General features: G+C 42.6%; 1 protein-coding gene across 6 annotated transcripts in view; it reads right to left on the reverse strand.

Moving 5' to 3' along the window:
• Nucleotides 1-18,366, reverse strand: part of SCYL3 (SCY1 like pseudokinase 3) — a 395,128-nt gene that overhangs the window by 308,409 nt on the left and 68,353 nt on the right. The gene's annotated exons all lie outside the window — the stretch shown is intronic.

Below are 18,366 nucleotides of genomic sequence, written 5' to 3' on the forward strand. Positions count from 1 at the left end.
TCTCAATTCCAGCCAATTTTGTGTTCAAAAAGTGCTCCTTCCCTTCCGAGCCCTGCTGTGCGCCCAAACATATGGGGTATCTGCGCACTCAGGAGAAATTGCTCAACAACTTTAGTTGATCATTTTCTCCTTTTACCCTTGTGAAAATAAACAAATTGTTGCCAAAAGATCATTTTTGTGACTAAAGTTAAATGTTCATTTTTTCCTTCCATGTTGCTTCAGCTCCTGCGAAGCACCTGAAGGGTTAATAAACTTATTGAATGTGGTTTTGAGTACCTTGAGGGGTGAAGTTTTTGGAATGGTGTCACTTTTGGGTATTTTCTGTCATATAGATGCCTGAAAGTGACTTCAAGTGTGAGATGGTCCCTAAAAAAATGGTTTCGTAAATTTTATGTAAAAAATGATAAATCGCAGGTCAACTTTTAACCGTTATAACTTCCTGACAAAAAATACTTTGGTTCCAAAATTGTGCTGATGTATAGTACACTTGTGGGAAATGTTATGTATGAATTAATTTTTGTGACATATCTCTCCGATTTAAGGGCATAAAAATTCAAAGTTCAAAAATTGCAAAATTTTCAACATTTGCGCCAAATGTCAGGGTTTTTTTTTTCACAAATAACCATAAGTCATATTGAAGACATTTTACCACTATCATAAAGTACAATATATCACGAGAAAACAATCTCAGAATCACTAAGACCTGTTGCAGCATTTCAGCGTTATGACCTCAAAGTGACAGTGGTCAGAATTGAAAAGAAATGGCCTGGTCAGGAAGTTGAAAACAGGCTTCGTGGTGAAGGGGTTAAATTAATGATGGCCACTCGTTTTTTTCTTTACTTAGAATTTGTATTATGGCAAGAAAAAAAGCAGCTAACAGTAGGACTATCAGCTGTGTATCCACCAGACTTCTGCACAACACAACTGATGGTCCAAACACCATTTATAAGGCAAGAAATCCCACTTATTAACCCCTTAGGCCCCGAGGGTGGTTTGCACGTTAATGACCGGGCCAATTTTTACAATTCTGACCACTGTCCCTTTATGAGGTTATAAACTCTGGAACACTTCAACGGATCTAAACGATTATGACATTGTTTTCTCGTGACATATTGTACTTCATGATAGTGGTAAAATGTCTTCGATATAACTTGCGTTTGTGAAAAAAACGGAAATTTGGAGAAAATTTTGAAAATTTCGCAATTTTCCAACTTTGAATTTTTATGCCCTTAAATCAGAGAGATGTGTCACACAAAATACTTAATAAGTAACATCTCCCACATGTCTACTTTACATCAGCACAATTTTGGAACCAAAATTTTTTTTTCTTAGGGAGTTATAAGGGTTAAAAGCTGACCAGCAATTTCTCATTTTTACAACACCATTTTTTTTTTTTAGGGACCACATGTCATTTGAAGTCATTTTGAGGGGTCTATATGACAGAAAATACCCAAGTGTGACACCATTCTAAAAACTGCACCCCTCAGGGTGCTCAAAACCACATTCAAGAAGTTTATTAACGCTTCAGGTGTTTAACTGGAATTTTTGGAATGTTTAAATAAAAATGAACATGTAACTTTTTTTTTTTTTTTTTTTTTTCCACACAATTTATTTCAGCTCCAATTTGTTTTATTTTACCGAGGGTAACAGGAGAAAATGGACCCCAATAGTTGTTGTACAATTTGTGCTGAGTACGCTGATACCCCATATGTGGGGGTAAACCACTGTTTGGGAGCATGGCAGAGCTCGGAAGGGAAGGAGCGCCATTTGACTTTTCAATGCAAAATTGACTGGAATTAAGATGGGATACCATGTTGCTTTTGGAGAACCCCTGGTGTGCCTAAACATTGAAACCCCCCATAAGTGACACCATTTTCGAAAGTAGACCCCCTAAGGAACTTATCTAGATGTGTTTTGAGAGCTTTGAACCCCCAAGTGTTTCACTACAGTTTATAACGCAGAGCCGTGAAAATAAAAATGATTTTTTTTTTTTCCACAAAAATTATTTTTTAGCCCCCAGTTTTGTATTTTCCCAAGGGTAACAGGAGAAATTAGACCCCAAAAGTTGTTCAATTTGTTCTGAGTATGCTGATACCCCATATGTGGGGGGGGGGGGGAGAACCACTGTTTGGGTGCATGGCAGAGCTCGGGAGGGAAGGAGCGCCATTTGGAATGCAGACTTAGATGGATTGGTCTCCAGGCGTCACACGTTGCATTTGCAGAGCCCCTAATGTACCCAAACAGTAGAAACCCCCAAAAGTGACCCCATATTGGAAACTAGACCTCCCATGGAACTTATCTAGATGTGTTGTGAGAACTTTGAACCCCCAAGTGTTTCACTACAGTTTACAACGCAGAGCCGTGAAAATGAAAAATCTCTTTTTTTCCCCAAAAAAATGATTTTTAGCCCCCCAAATTTATATTTTCCCAAGGGTAACAAGAGACCTTGGACCCCAAAAGTTGTTGTCCAATTCGTCCCGAGGACCCTGATGCCCCATATGTTGGGGTAAACCCCTGTTTGGGCGCACGGGAAAGCTCGGAAGGGAAGGAGCACTGTTTTACATTTTCAATGCAGAATTGGATGGAATTGAGATCGGACGCCATGTTGCGTTTGGAGAGCCCCTGATGTTACATAGTTATTAAGGTTGAAGGAAGACTTTAAGTCCATCTAGTTCAACCCATAGCCTAACCTAACATGCCCTAACATGTTGATCCAGAGGAATGCAAAAAAAAACCATGTGGCAAAGAGTAAGCTCCACAATGGGGAAAAAAATTCCTTCCCGACTCCACATACGGCAATCAGACTAGTTCCCTGGATCAACGCCCTATCAAGGAATCTAGTGTATATACTGTTATGGTTCTCAATGGCAAGAGAACATAGCCCAGCATACATAAGAACAAGCTCTTGGAAGGATGGAAACTAAAACTGACCATGAACTAAACCTGCCGCACAACTAACAGTAGCCGGGTAGCGTGCCTACGTTTTATCCCTAGACGCTCAGCGCCAGCCGGAGGACTAACTAATCCTAGCAGAGGAAAATACAGTCCTGGCTCACCTCTAGGGAAATTTCCCCGAAAGGCAGACAGAGGCCCCCACATATATTGGCGGTGATTTTAGATGAAAATGACAAACGTAGTATGAAAATAGGTTTAGCAAAATCGAGGTCCGCTTACTAGATAGCAGGAAGACAGAAAGGGCACTTTCATGGTCAGCTGAAAACCCTATCAAAACACCATCCTGAAATTACTTTAAGACTCTAGTATTAACTCATAACATCAGAGTGGCAATTTCAGATCACAAGAGCTTTCCAGACACAGAAACGAAACTGCAGCTGTGAACTGGAACAAAATGCAAAAAACAAACAAGGACAAAAGTCAGACTTAGCTGGGAGTTGTCTAGAAGCAGGAACATGCACAGAAAGGCTTCTGATTACAATGTTGACCGGCATGGAAATGACAGAGGAGCAAGGTTAAATAGCGACTCCCACATCCTGATGGGAACAGGTGAACAGAGGGGATGATGCACACAAGTTCAATTCCACCAGTGGCCACCGGGGGAGCCCAAAATCCAATTTCACAACAGTACCCCCCCCTCAAGGAGGGGGCACCGAACCCTCACCAGAACCACCAGGGCGATCAGGATGAGCCCTATGAAAGGCACGGACCAGATCGGAGGCATGAACATCAGAGGCAGTCACCCAAGAATTATCCTCCTGACCGTATCCCTTCCATTTGACCAGATACTGGAGTTTCCGTCTGGAAACACGGGAGTCCAAGATTTTTTCCACAACGTACTCCAACTCGCCCTCAACCAACACCGGAGCAGGAGGCTCAACGGAAGGCACAACCGGTACCTCATACCTGCGCAATAATGACCGATGAAAAACATTATGAATAGAAAAAGATGCAGGGAGGTCCAAACGGAAGGACACAGGGTTAAGAATCTCCAATATCTTGTACGGGCCGATGAACCGAGGCTTAAACTTAGGAGAAGAAACCCTCATAGGGACAAAACGAGAAGACAACCACACCAAGTCCCCGACACAAAGCCGAGGACCAACCCGACGCCGGCGGTTGGCAAAAAGCTGAGTCTTCTCCTGGGACAACTTCAAATTGTCCACTACCTGCCCCCAAATCTGATGCAACCTCTCCACCACAGCATCCACTCCAGGACAATCCGAAGATTCCACCTGACCGGAGGAAAATCGAGGATGAAACCCCGAATTACAGAAAAAAGGAGACACCAAGGTGGCAGAGCTGGCCCGATTATTGAGGGCAAACTCCGCTAAAGGCAAAAAAGCAACCCAATCATCCTGATCTGCAGACACAAAACACCTCAAATATGTCTCCAAGGTCTGATTCGTCCGCTCGGTCTGGCCATTAGTCTGAGGATGGAAAGCAGACGAGAAAGACAAATCTATGCCCATCCTAGCACAGAATGCCCGCCAAAATCTAGACACGAATTGGGTTCCTCTGTCAGAAACGATATTCTCCGGAATACCATGCAAACGAACCACATTTTGAAAAAACAGAGGAACCAACTCGGAAGAAGAAGGCAACTTAGGCAGGGGAACCAAATGGACCATCTTAGAGAAACGGTCACACACCACCCAGATGACAGACATCTTCTGAGAAACAGGAAGATCCGAAATAAAATCCATCGAGATGTGCGTCCAAGGCCTCTTCGGGATAGGCAAGGGCAACAACAATCCACTAGCCCGAGAACAACAAGGCTTGGCCCGAGCACAAACGTCACAAGACTGCACAAAGCCTCGTACATCTCGTGACAGGGAAGGCCACCAGAAGGACCTTGCCACCAAATCCCTGGTACCAAAGATTCCAGGATGACCTGCCAACGCAGAAGAATGAACCTCAGAAATGACTTTACTGGTCCAATCATCAGGAACAAACAGTCTACCAGGTGGGCAACAATCAGGTCTATCCGCCTGAAACTCCTGCAAGGCCCGCCGCAGGTCTGGAGAAACGGCAGACAATATCACTCCATCCTTAAGGATACCTGTAGGTTCAGAATTACCAGGGGAGTCAGGCTCAAAACTCCTAGAAAGGGCATCCGCCTTAACATTCTTAGAACCCGGTAGGTATGACACCACAAAATCAAACCGAGAGAAAAACAACGACCAGCGCGCCTGTCTAGGATTCAGGCGTCTGGCGGACTCAAGATAAATTAAATTTTTGTGGTCGGTCAATACCACCACCTGATGTCTAGCCCCCTCCAGCCAATGACGCCACTCCTCAAAAGCCCACTTCATGGCCAAAAGCTCCCGATTCCCAACATCATAATTCCGCTCGGCGGGCGAAAATTTACGAGAAAAAAAAGCAGAAGGCTTCATCACGGAGCAGTCGGAACTTCTCTGCGACAAAACCGCCCCAGCTCCGATTTCAGAAGCGTCGACCTCAACCTGAAAAGGAAGAGCAACATCAGGCTGACGCAACACAGGGGCGGAAGAAAAGCGGCGCTTAAGCTCCTGAAAGGCCTCCACAGCAGCAGGGGACCAATCAGCAACATCAGCACCCTTCTTAGTCAAATCAGTCAATGGTTTAACAACATCAGAAAAACCAGCAATAAATCGACGATAAAAGTTAGCAAAGCCCAAAAATTTCTGAAGACTCTTAAGAGAAGAGGGTTGCGTCCAATCACAAATAGCCTGAACCTTGACAGGATCCATCTCGATGGAAGAGGGGGAAAAAATGTATCCCAAGAAGGAAATCTTCTGCACCCCAAAAACGCACTTAGAACCCTTCACACACAAGGAATTAGACCGCAAAACCTGAAAAACCCTCCTGACCTGCTGGACATGAGAGTCCCAGTCATCCGAAAAAATCAGAATATCATCCAGATACACAATCATAAATCTATCCAAACAATCACGGAAAATGTCATGCATAAAGGACTGAAAGACTGAAGGGGCATTTGAAAGGCCAAAAGGCATCACCAAATACTCAAAGTGGCCCTCGGGCGTATTAAATGCGGTCTTCCACTCATCCCCCTGCTTAATTCGCACCAAATTATACGCCCCACGGAGATCTATCTTAGAGAACCACTTGGCCCCCTTTATGCGAGCAAACAAATCAGTCAGCAGTGGCAACGGATATTGATATTTAACCGTGATTTTATTCAAAAGCCGATAATCAATACACGGCCTCAAAGAGCCATCTTTCTTAGACACAAAGAAAAAACCGGCTCCTAAGGGAGATGACGAAGGACGAATATGTCCCTTTTCCAAGGACTCCTTTATATATTCTCGCATAGCAGCATGTTCAGGCACAGACAGATTAAATAAACGACCCTTAGGGTATTTACTACCCGGAATCAAATCTATGGCACAATCGCACTCCCGGTGCGGAGGTAATGAACCAAGCTTAGGTTCTTCAAAAACGTCACGATATTCAGTCAAGAATTCAGGAATCTCAGAGGGAATAGATGATGAAATGGAAACCAAAGGTACGTCCCCATGCATCCCCTTACATCCCCAGCTTAACACAGACATAGCTTTCCAGTCGAGGACTGGGTTATGAGATTGCAGCCATGGCAATCCAAGCACCAACACATCATGTAGATTATACAGCACAAGAAAGCGAATAATCTCCTGATGATCCGGATTAATTCGCATAGTTACTTGTGTCCAGTATTGTGGTTTATTACTAGCCAATGGGGTGGAGTCAATCCCCTTCAGAGGTATAGGAGTTTCAAGAGGCTCTAAATCATACCCACAGCGTTTGGCAAAGGACCAATCCATAAGACTCAAAGCGGCGCCAGAGTCGACATAGGCGTCCGCGGTAATAGATGATAAAGAACAAATCAGGGTCACAGATAGAATAAACTTAGACTGTAAAGTGCAAATTGAAACAGACTTATCAAGCTTCTTAGTACGCTTAGAGCATGCTGATATAACATGAGTTGAATCACCACAATAAAAGCACAACCCATTTTAAAACTCTGCCGTTCGCTTCTGGACAGAATTCTATCACATTGCATATTCTCTGGCGTCTTCTCAGTAGACACCGCCAAATGGTGCACAGGTTTGCGCTCCCGCAGACGTCTATCGATCTGAATAGCCATTGTCATGGACTCATTCAGACCCGCAGGCACAGGGAACCCCACCATAACGTCCTTAATGGCATCAGAGAGACCCTCTCTGAAATTCGCCGCCAGGGCGCACTCATTCCACTGAGTAAGCACAGACCATTTACGGAATTTTTGGCAGTATATTTCAACTTCATCTTGCCCCTGAGATAGGGACATCAAGGCTTTTTCCGCCTGAAGCTCTAAATGAGGTTCCTCATAAAGCAACCCCAAGGCCAGAAAAAACGCATCCACATTGAGCAACGCAGGATCCCCTGGAGCCAATGCAAAAGCCCAATCTTGAGGGTCGCCCCGGAGCAAGGAAATCACAATCCTGACCTGCTGTGCAGGATCTCCAGCAGAGCGAGATTTCAGGGACAAAAACAACTTGCAATTATTTTTGAAATTTTGAAAGCAAGATCTATTCCCCGAGAAAAATTCAGGCAAAGGAATTCTAGGTTCAGATATAGGAACATGAACAACAAAATCTTGTAAATTTTGAACTTTCGTGGTGAGATTATTCAAACCTGCAGCTAAACTCTGAATATCCATTTTAAACAGGTGAACACAGAGCCATTCCAGGATTAGAAGGAGAGAGAGAGAGGAAGGCTGCAATATAGGCAGACTTGCAAGTGATTCAATTGAAAGCACACTCAGAACAGAAGGAAAAAAAAATAAAAAATTTTCAGCAGACTTCTTTTTTCTCTCCTTTCTCTGCCAATTAATTTAACCCTTTGTGGGCCGGTCAAACTGTTATGGTTCTCAATGGCAAGAGAACATAGCCCAGCATACATAAGAACAAGCTCTTGGAAGGATGGAAACTAAAACTGACCATGAACTAAACCTGCCGCACAACTAACAGTAGCCGGGTAGCGTGCCTACGTTTTATCCCTAGATGCTCAGCGCCAGCCGGAGGACTAACTAATCCTAGCAGAGGAAAATACAGTCCTGGCTCACCTCTAGAGAAATTTCCCCGAAAGGCAGACAGAGGCCCCCACATATATTGGCGGTGATTTTAGATGAAAATGACAAACGTAGTATGAAAATAGGTTTAGCAAAATCGAGGTCCGCTTACTAGATAGCAGGAAGACAGAAAGGGCACTTTCATGGTCAGCTGAAAACCCTATCAAAACACCATCCTGAAATTACTTTAAGACTCTAGTATTAACTCATAACATCAGAGTGGCAATTTCAGATCACAAGAGCTTTCCAGACACAGAAACGAAACTGCAGCTGTGAACTGGAACAAAATGCAAAAAACAAACAAGGACAAAAGTCAGACTTAGCTGGGAGTTGTCTAGAAGCAGGAACATGCACAGAAAGGCTTCTGATTACAATGTTGACCGGCATGGAAATGACAGAGGAGCAAGGTTAAATAGCGACTCCCACATCCTGATGGGAACAGGTGAACAGAGGGGATGATGCACACAAGTTCAATTCCACCAGTGGCCACCGGGGGAGCCCAAAATCCAATTTCACAACAATATACCCTGTATCATTATACTTTTCAAGGAAGGCATCCAGTCCCCTCTTAAATTTAAGTAATGAATCACTCATTTCAACATCAGACGGCAGAGAGTTCCATAGTCTCACTGCTCTCACAGTAAAGAATCCGCGTCTGTTATTATGCTTAAACCTTCTTTCTTCCAGACGTAGAGGATGCCCCCTTGTCCCTGTCTCAGGTCTATGATTAAAAAGATCATCAGAAAGGTCTTTGTACTGTCCCCTCATATATTTATACATTAACATAAGATCACCCCTTAGTCTTCGTTTTTCCAAACTAAACAGCCCCAAGTGTAATAACCTATCTTGGTATTGCAGACCCCCCCAGTCCTCTAATAACCTTGGTCGCTCTTCTCTGCACCCGCTCTAGTTCAGCTATGTCTTTCCTATACACCGGAGACCAGAACTGTGCACAGTATTCTAAGTGTGGTCGAACTAGTGACTGGTATAGAGGTAAAATTATGTTCTCCTCATGAGCATCTATGCCTCTTTTAATGCATCCCATTATTTTATTTGCCTTTGTAGCAGCTGCCTGACACTGGCCACTGAATATGAGTTTGTCATCCACCCATACACCCAGGTCTTTTTCATTGACGGTTTTGCCCAGAGTTTTCGACTTAAGCACATAGTTATACATCTTATTACTTCTACCCAAGTGCATGACCTTACATTTATCCCCATTAAAGATCATTTGCCATTTATCAGCCCAAGCTTCTAGTTTAAATAAATCATCCTGTAATATAAAATTACTGTACTTAAATCCTGCAGTACTCAAGGGTGTATCCCATCCGGGCCCGGAGATTTGTCAATTTTAGTGATTTTTAGATGCCGCCGTACTTCCTGCTGGGTTAAGCAGGTGACACTTAATGGGGAATATTTGTTATCACTGATCATATTGTCTGCCATGGGATTTTCTTGTGTAAATACTGATGAAAAAAAGTCATTTAGCATATTGGCTTTTTCCTCATCCACCATTTCCCCCAGACTATTTTTAAGGGGGCCAACACTTTCATTTCTAAGTTTCTTACTATTTATGTAGTTAAAGAATATTTTGGGATTATTTTTACTCTCTCTGGCAATGAGTCTCTCTGTCTCAATTTTTGCTGCCTTGATTTGCTTTTTACAGAATTTATTTAATTTTCTGTATTTATTTAATGCCTCATCACTACCTACTTCCTTTAATTCTTTAAATGCTTTCTTTTTGTCACTTATTGCGCCCCTTACAGCTCTATTTAGCCATATTGGTTTCCTCCTATTTCTAGTATGTTTATTCCCATACGGTATATATTGTGCACAGGTCCTATCCAGGATGCTAATAAACGTCTCCCATTTTCTTTGTGTATTTTTATGTCTCAAGATATCGTCCCAGTTAATTGCACCAAGATCCTCTCTCATCCGTTGGAAATTTGCCCTCCTGACGTTTAGTGTCCTTGTCACCCCTCTACTCCACATCTTATTAAAGGAGACATGAAAACTTATTATTTTGTGATCACTATTCCCCAAGTGACCCCCAACCCTTACATTTGCTATGCGGTCTGGTCTGTTGGTTAATATTAGGTCTAGCAGTGCCCCCCTTCTTGTTGGGTCCTGAACCAGTTGGGAAAGGTAATTGTCTCTCATAGTTGTCAAAAACCAATTACCTTTGCTGGAACTGCAGGTTTCTGTTCCCCAATCTATTTCAGGGTAGTTGAAGTCCCCCATAATAATGACTTCTCCTTGAGTCGCAGCTTCATCTATTTGCTTTACGAGGATATTCTCCATTGCTTCCATTATTTTTGGAGATTTATAACAAACCCCTATCAGTAATTTATTATTTTTTCCCCCTCCCCTTATCTCCACCCACAGGGTCTCTACATTTTCAATTAAATTCACCTATATTATCACACCGGATGGGTTTTAAGGACGATTTTACATACAGACACACTTCTCCCCCTCGCTTATCTGTACGGTCATTTCTGAAAAGGCTATAGCCCTGCAAGTTAACAGCCCAGTCATGGCTCTCATCCAGCCATGTTTCAGATATCCCCACCATGTCATAATTATGCTCCAACAACATTCATTCTAATTCGTCCATTTTGTTGGAGAGGCTTCTGGCATTAGTATACATGCACTTGATGTTCCTCTCTGTACCTCTATTTTTTCTTAAATTATTAACTGTTCTAACCCCACCCCCCATGCCACCACCACACCCAACTTCATTATTTGTGCCCAGGTCTCTATCTGCCCTATCTTCCCCTCCTATAAATTGAATACCCTCCCCCCCAATCCCTAGTTTAAACACTCCTCCATCCTTCTAGCCATTTTCTCCCCCAGCACAGCTGCACCTTCCCCATTGAGGTGCAGCCCATCCCTAGCGTAGAGCCTGTAGCCCACTGAGAAGTCGGCTCAGTTCTGCAGGAACCCAAACCCCTCCTTCCTACACAAATTCTTGAGCCACTTATTAACCTCCCTAATCTCCCGTTGCCTCTCTGGCGTGGCACAGGCAGTATTTTGGAAAATACCACGTTGGAGGTCCTTGCTTTCAGCTTGCAGCCTAATTCCCTGAAATCATCTTTAACCCCTTCATGACCTTGCCGTTTTTTGCAATTCTGACCAGTGTCCCTTTATGAGGTAATAACTCAGGAACGCTTCAACGGATCCTAGCGATTCTGAGATTGTTTTTTCGTGACATATTGGGCTTCATGTTAGTGGTAAATTTAGGTCGATAATTTCTGAGTTTATTTGTGAAAAAAACGGAAATTTGGCAAAAATTTTGAAAATTTCGCAATTTTCACATTTTGAAATTTTATTCTGTTAAACCAGAGAGTTATGTGACACAAAATAGTTAATAAATAACATTTCCCACATGTCTACTTTACACCAGCACAATTTTGGAAACAAATTTTTTTTTTTGCTAGGAAGTTATAAGGGTTAAAATTTGACCAGTGATTTCTCATTTTTACAACAAAATTTACAAAACCATTTTTTTTAGGGACCACCTCACATTTGAAGTCAGTTTGAGGGTTCTATATGGCTGAAAATACCCAAAAGTGACACCATTCTAAAAACTGCACCCCTCAAGGTGCTCAAAACCACATTCAAGAAGTTTATTAACCCTTCAGGTGTTTCACAGCAGCAGAAGCAACATGGAAGTAAAAAATGAACATTTAACTTTTTAGTCACAAAAATGATCTTTTAGCAACAATTTTTTATTTTCCCAAGGGTAAAAGGAGAAACTGGACCACGGACGTTGTTGTCCAATTTGTCCTGAGTACGCTGATACCTCATATGTGGGGGTAAACCACTGTTTGGGCGCACGGCAGGGCTCGGAAGGGAAGGAGCGCCATTTGACTTTTTGAATGAAAAATTGGCTCCAATCTTTAGCGGACACCATGTCGCTTTTGGAGAGCCCCCGTGTGCCTAAACATTGGAGCTCCCCCACAAGTGACCACATTTTGGAAACTAGACCCCCCAAGGAACTTATCTAGAAGCATAGTGAGCACTTTAAACCCCCAGGTGCTTCACAAATTGATCCGTAAAAATGAAAAAGTACTTTTTTTTCACAAAAAAATTATTTTAGCCTCAATTTTTTAATTTTCACATGGGCAACAGGATAAAATGGATCCTAAGTTTTGTTGGGCAATTTCTCCTGAGTACACCAATACCTCACATGTGGGGGTAAACCATTGTTTGGGCACATGGTAAGGCTCGGAAGGGAAGGAGCGCCATTTGACTTTTTGAATGGAAAATTAGCTCCAATCGTTAGCGGACACCATGTCACGTTTGGAAAGCCCCTGTGTGCCTAAACATTGGAGCTCCCACACAAGTGACCCCATTTTGGAAACTAGACCTCCCAAGGAACTAATCTAGATGTGTGGTGAGCACTTTGAACCCCCAAGTGCTTCACAGAAGTTTATAACGCAGAGCCATGAAAATAAAAAATGTTTCCTTTCCTCAAAAATATTTTTTTAGCCCAGAATTTTTTTACTTTTGCAAGAGTAACAGGAGAAACTGGACCCCAAAAGTTGTTGTCCAGTTTCTCCTGAGTACGCTGATACCCCATATGTGGGGGTAAACCACTGTTTGGGCACATGCCGGGGCTCGGAAGGGAAGTAGTGACGTTTTGGAATGCAGACTTTGATGGAATGGTCTGCGGGCATCATGTTACGTTTGCAGAGCCCCTGATATGCCTAAACAGTAGAAATCCCCCACAAGTGACCCCATTTTGGAAACTAGACCCCCCAAGGAACTTATCTAGATGTGTGGTGAGCACGTTCAACCCCCAAGTGCTTCACAGAAGTTTACAACGCAGAGCCGTGAAAATAAAAAATAATTTTTCTTTCCTCAAAAAAGATGTTTTAGCAAGCAATTTTTTATTTTCACAAGGGTAACAGGAGAATTTGGACCCCAATATTTGTTGCCCAGTTTGTTGTGAGTATGCTGATACCCCATATGTGGGGGTAAACCACTGTTTGGGTACACGTCAGGGCTCGGAAGGGAAGTAGTGACATTTGAAATGCAGACTTTGATGGAATGGTCTGCGGGCGTCACATTGCATTTGCAGAGCCCCTGATGTGTCTAAACAGTAGAAACACCCCACAAGTGACCCCATTTTGGAAACTAGACCCCCGAAGGAACTTATCTAGATGTGTGGTGAGCACTTTCAACCCCCAAGTGCTTCACAGAAGTTTATAACGCAGAGCCGTGAAAATAAAAAATAATTGTTCTTTCCTCAAAAATTATGTTTTAGCAAGTAATTTTTTATTTTTGCAAGGGTAACAGGGTAACAGGAGAAATTGGACCCCAACAGTTGTTGCCCAGTTTGTCCTGAGTACGCTGGTACCCCAAATGTGGGGGTAAACCACTGTTTGGGCGCACGTCGGGGCTTGGAAGGGCGGGAGCACCATTTGACTTTTTGAACGCAAGATTGGCTGGAATCAATGGTGGCGCCATGTTGCGTTTGGAGACCCCTGATGTGCCTAAACAGTGGAAACCCCTCAATTCTAACTTCAACACTAACCCCAACACACCCCTAATCCTAATCCCAACTGTAGCCATAACCCTAATCACAACCCTAACCCCAACACACCCCTAACCACAACCCTAACCGCAACACACCCGTAACCCTAATTCCAACCCTAATCCTAACCCTAATCCCAACCGTAACCCTAATCCCAACCCTAACCACAACTGTAACCCCAACACACCCCTAACCCTATCCGTAACCCTAACCACAAGCCTAATCTTAACCCTATTTCAAACCCTAGCCCTAATTCCAACCCTAACCCTAAGGCTATGTGCCCACGTTGCGGATTCGTGTGAGATTTTTCCGTACGATTTTTGAAAAATCTGCAGGTAAAAGGCACTGCGTTTTACCTGCGGATTTACAGCAGATTTCCAGTGTTTTTTTGTGCGGATTTCACCTGCGGATTCCTATTGAGGAACAGGTGTAAAACGCTGCGGAATCCGCACAAAGAATTGACATGCTGCGGAAAATACAATGCAGCGTTTCTGCACGGAATTTTCCGCACCATGGGCACAGCGGATTTGGTTTTCCTTAGGTGTACATGGTACTGTAAACCTGATGGAAAACTGCTTCGAATTCGCAGCGGCCAATCCGCTGCGGATCCGCGGCCAATCAGCTGCGGATCCGCGGCCAATCAGCTGCGGATCCGCGGCCAATCCGCTGCGGATCCGCGGCCAATCCGCTGCCAATCCACTGCGGATCCGCGGCCAATCAGCTGCGGATCCGCGGCCAATCAGCTGCGGATCCGCGGCCAATCCGCTGCGGATCCGCGGCCAACCCGCTGCGGATCCGTGGCCGATCCGCTGCGGATCCGCGGCCGATCCGCTCTGTGTGCACATGCCATAACCCTACCCCTAACCCTAACCCTACTCGTAACCCTAACCCTACCCCTAGTTCTAACCCTAACCCTAGTGGAAAAAGAAAAAAAAATATTTTCTTTATTTTATTATTGTCCCTACCTATGGGGGTGATAAAGGGGGGGGGGTTTATTTATTATTTTTTTATTTTGATCGCTGTGATAGAACCTATACCACCGGAACACTGCGATCATGTTTGATCGCAGTGTGCCGGGGGTTAATGTGCCGGGGGCGATCCGTGACCGCTCCTGGCACATAGTGCCGGGTGTCAGCTGCGATAGTCAGCTGACACCCGGCTGCGATCGGCCACGCTCCGCCCGTGAGCGCGGCCGATCGCATATGACGCACTATCCCGTCGGTGGGAATTAAGGCCCACCCCACCTCGACAGGATAGTATGTCATATGGGATTAAGGGGTGAAACCTGACAGTGCACACCTGTGAAGTGAAAACCATTCCCGGTGACTACCTCTTGAAGCTCATCAAGAGAATGCCAAGAGTGTACAAGGCAGTTATCAAAGCAAAAGGTGGCTACGTTGAAGAACCTAGAATATAAGACAATTTCAGTTCTTTCACACTTTTTTGTTAAGTATATAATTCTACATGTGTTAATTCATAGTTTTGATGCCTTCAGTGCGAATGTACAATTTTCATAGTCATGAAAATACAGAAAAATCTTTAAATGAGAAGTTGTAGATAAGCCCCTGATGCCGGTGAGCTTAGCTCACCTTCGATTTTGGGGGTGACAGGTTCCCTTTAAAAAGAGAAAACAGTAGTTTGACAATAAATGGCTTCACCCAACCTCTAACCGTGAGTGGAGAAAAAGTTTTGGTGTTTTTCATATTCTCTGAAAAAAGGCGAAAGCAAAAATTCTGCCGGGGTACGTAAACAACTGTAAATCAGGGATCTTGATGTGCATGTTGCCGCAATACTACAATATTTTGCTTAAATGCTGCAGCCCCTGACTCCCATGCCCTTTTTCTAGGAAACTTTCTCATGCATAGGACACATGGAAGCACTTATAAAGAGGACCTGTGTATTGATAAATTTAGCTATTTGGGTCTGTGCGCGGTCTGAGGGGAAAAAAAAACAAAAGACAACAACAAAAAAAACGGACAGCATGTGGACATGTACAAATATTTGAATGTAGCTTAAGGCTTAGTGGCCAGTGTGAAAACTGCAAGTTTACAGTTTGTTTTTTTAACGGATAGTCTTTTTTGTCTATTTATCAAAAGTTGAAAAAAAAATGTAGTATAAAAAGCTCATTTAATCAAGTACTTTCTGATGATACATTCCATTTATAAGTGGTTGTCCAGGTTTGGTACAAAAGTCTGCAGTCACATTATAGACTTGTGAATCCTCACATGGTGCAGTGAGCACTGTCCGAGTTTTCTAGTGACGGCACTGGTGAGCGGTGCACGGTCTTGCTTAATACAAGTGAATTGAGCGAGGTCGCGCAAGTCTAGTCGCAATGTGGCCGGAAGTCTGCAAACCCCATTGTTGTGGTCATGCGACTGCCTGATCTCTCTGGCACCAAGTAACTGCAGCTCTTCATGCCAAACCTGGACAACAACTTTAAGCTCTAATCTCAAAAACACCTAAAATTCTGAGGAAGTGTTCATCATTGCCTGATACAGCATTTTGCCATGTTGTGTTACCAAGGACTATGCTTATAGATTTACTAGATTGTGGCCCGATTCTAACGCATCGGGTATTCTAGAATATGCATGTCCCCGTAGTATATGGACAATGATGATTCCAGAATTCGCGGCAGACTGTGCCCGTCGCTGATTGGTCGAGGCAACCTTTATGACATCCTGGCGGCCTCGACCAACCAGAGACGCGGGATTTCCAGGACAGACAGACAGACAGAAAAACCCTTAGACAATTATATATATAGATAAGTACACATTCAATTGTAGTTAGGAATGGGTCATTCCATGTCAAGTGAACCAATGATTTTTACCTCTATATTTTTAATTCTTTTGAGATTTTGTTATTTGGTAATAGTGTGTCAGAGAATGCAAAATGTGAAGAAAAAAAAAATTCTAGAAAATTTTTCTTTTTTTATTGATTTTCAAAGATCGGCGTTGCCTGCCTTTACATTTCTCCTCATAACTCAGGCTAGAAAAAAAAGATAGAGAAACAAAATAAACACCATTCTACTCAGAACTGTACAGGCTTTCACCAGATATGTCACAAGAGTATCTTTGATAATATTTTTCCCATGCAAACGCAAAATTTTAAAACTCATTTCCGAAAAAAGAGTTTCATTTCAAAAACTGTATATGTGCCTGCTATGCTCCTAGCCACATCTGTACCAAAATACAAGTAGGGATCGTGATGGGATCATATTTTAAAAAATAAAACTATTACAGTCTCAATTTGAAAATCTCCAATACAGATCTGTTCAGCCTGTGGTCTAAAAGTGCGGGGTCTATATTTACCAAATAATCCATGATTTTTAGATATTACTGTATTATTTTATTATGTTACAGAGTCTTAGAAGCAGGAGAGGACAGGGGAGAAGCTTTGTTAGGGCTGAGAATTTACAGGGGTAGACAGTGAATGCAGAGCAGATGACAGGCCGGCAGCCCGAGCCTCCAGAGGCCATATTCACACCAAATCTTAACACTCATGCAACTCCTCAAATGGAGGGAGAAAACTATTCTTAACATCAAGTTCATGTATTGTGTGAACCAGGACTACGAAGAGGAGGAGAGTTTGTTATAACATCGGTTACAGGAAGCAGAACCCATCACAGGGAGTGAGCAATACCGGACTGTCATCACATGTAGTGACACAGAAATAAAAACAAGGATTTTTTCATTCAGCAAAGACAGTGAAGTCCATGAAGTGGTAGAAGGCGGCACAAGATTGGCCATGGATGACATAACTGGTGATGTGACCTGTGAATATGATTGGTGCTGGTGGCTGGCTATTGTATGCTCCAAAGATTGTGAAAATGAAGACGTAGAAGTGACTTTTTTGCACCCTCTGGTCCAGCGCCGTCCTTTGTATATCCAAGAAAACCCGACATTGTAAAAGGTACAAAAATCAGATATTAACTTAGGTGGAGCCGAACACCATGACAGGCCACACATACTCTTAACACAAAAGGAAATGGCCATTGCTAGTAAGCGCTTATGGACAAGATCACATTTCACCCACTAGAAGGGACACATTGATGATAAAAGGCCAGTTTAAAAACATACTATTCATTGCTTGATTAGTTCATATTTTATAGGACGAGGATTTAACTACTGTACTATTCTTAAACACTTCATAAATGACATGTTTACTAATATAGTAGAAAACAAATATTATATGTATAAATAGGTGGTAAAAATATTGGTTCTTTTAATCTTGTTTTTTAACATATAATTAGGATGAGACTGTATTTAGAAAATCACACTTGAGGATATGATCACCTTTTTTATTTTGGCTTGTTCAATGCATTCAGCTTGAAAATGCTGAGCAAGTTGTGTTATGATGATTAAGATGTATTTATTCTGGCACTTTGGTATTTGTTTTTTGTTTCTTTATTGTTGCATATAAATGTGGAATTCAATAAGTTGTAATTTGAAAAGAAAAAAGGAAGAAACTCACACAAACCTAAAATCAGATGATTCAAGGCTTAAAAAAAAAATACAAGTTTGATAGGTCCCAAGTTGAATCCCTGTACAAATATATTCAAGAACACAAGTAACACACATGCATGTTTTCACAATTTTAAAACATACGCTTTTTTCACAATTGCGCATCAAAATTTTGAATTTGATTTCTCCAAAACAAAATATAAAGAAACATAGTCTTGTGACATTTGAAATGAAAGTCGGTACCCTTCTGAGAAAAATGATGCCTCTCCCAACTCTTTATCTTAATTCTAGCCCGAGATATGATAAAAAATGTAAAGCCA

Source organism: Ranitomeya variabilis, chromosome 8 (assembly GCF_051348905.1).
Source record: "Ranitomeya variabilis isolate aRanVar5 chromosome 8, aRanVar5.hap1, whole genome shotgun sequence".
NCBI lineage: Eukaryota > Metazoa > Chordata > Amphibia > Anura > Dendrobatidae > Ranitomeya > Ranitomeya variabilis.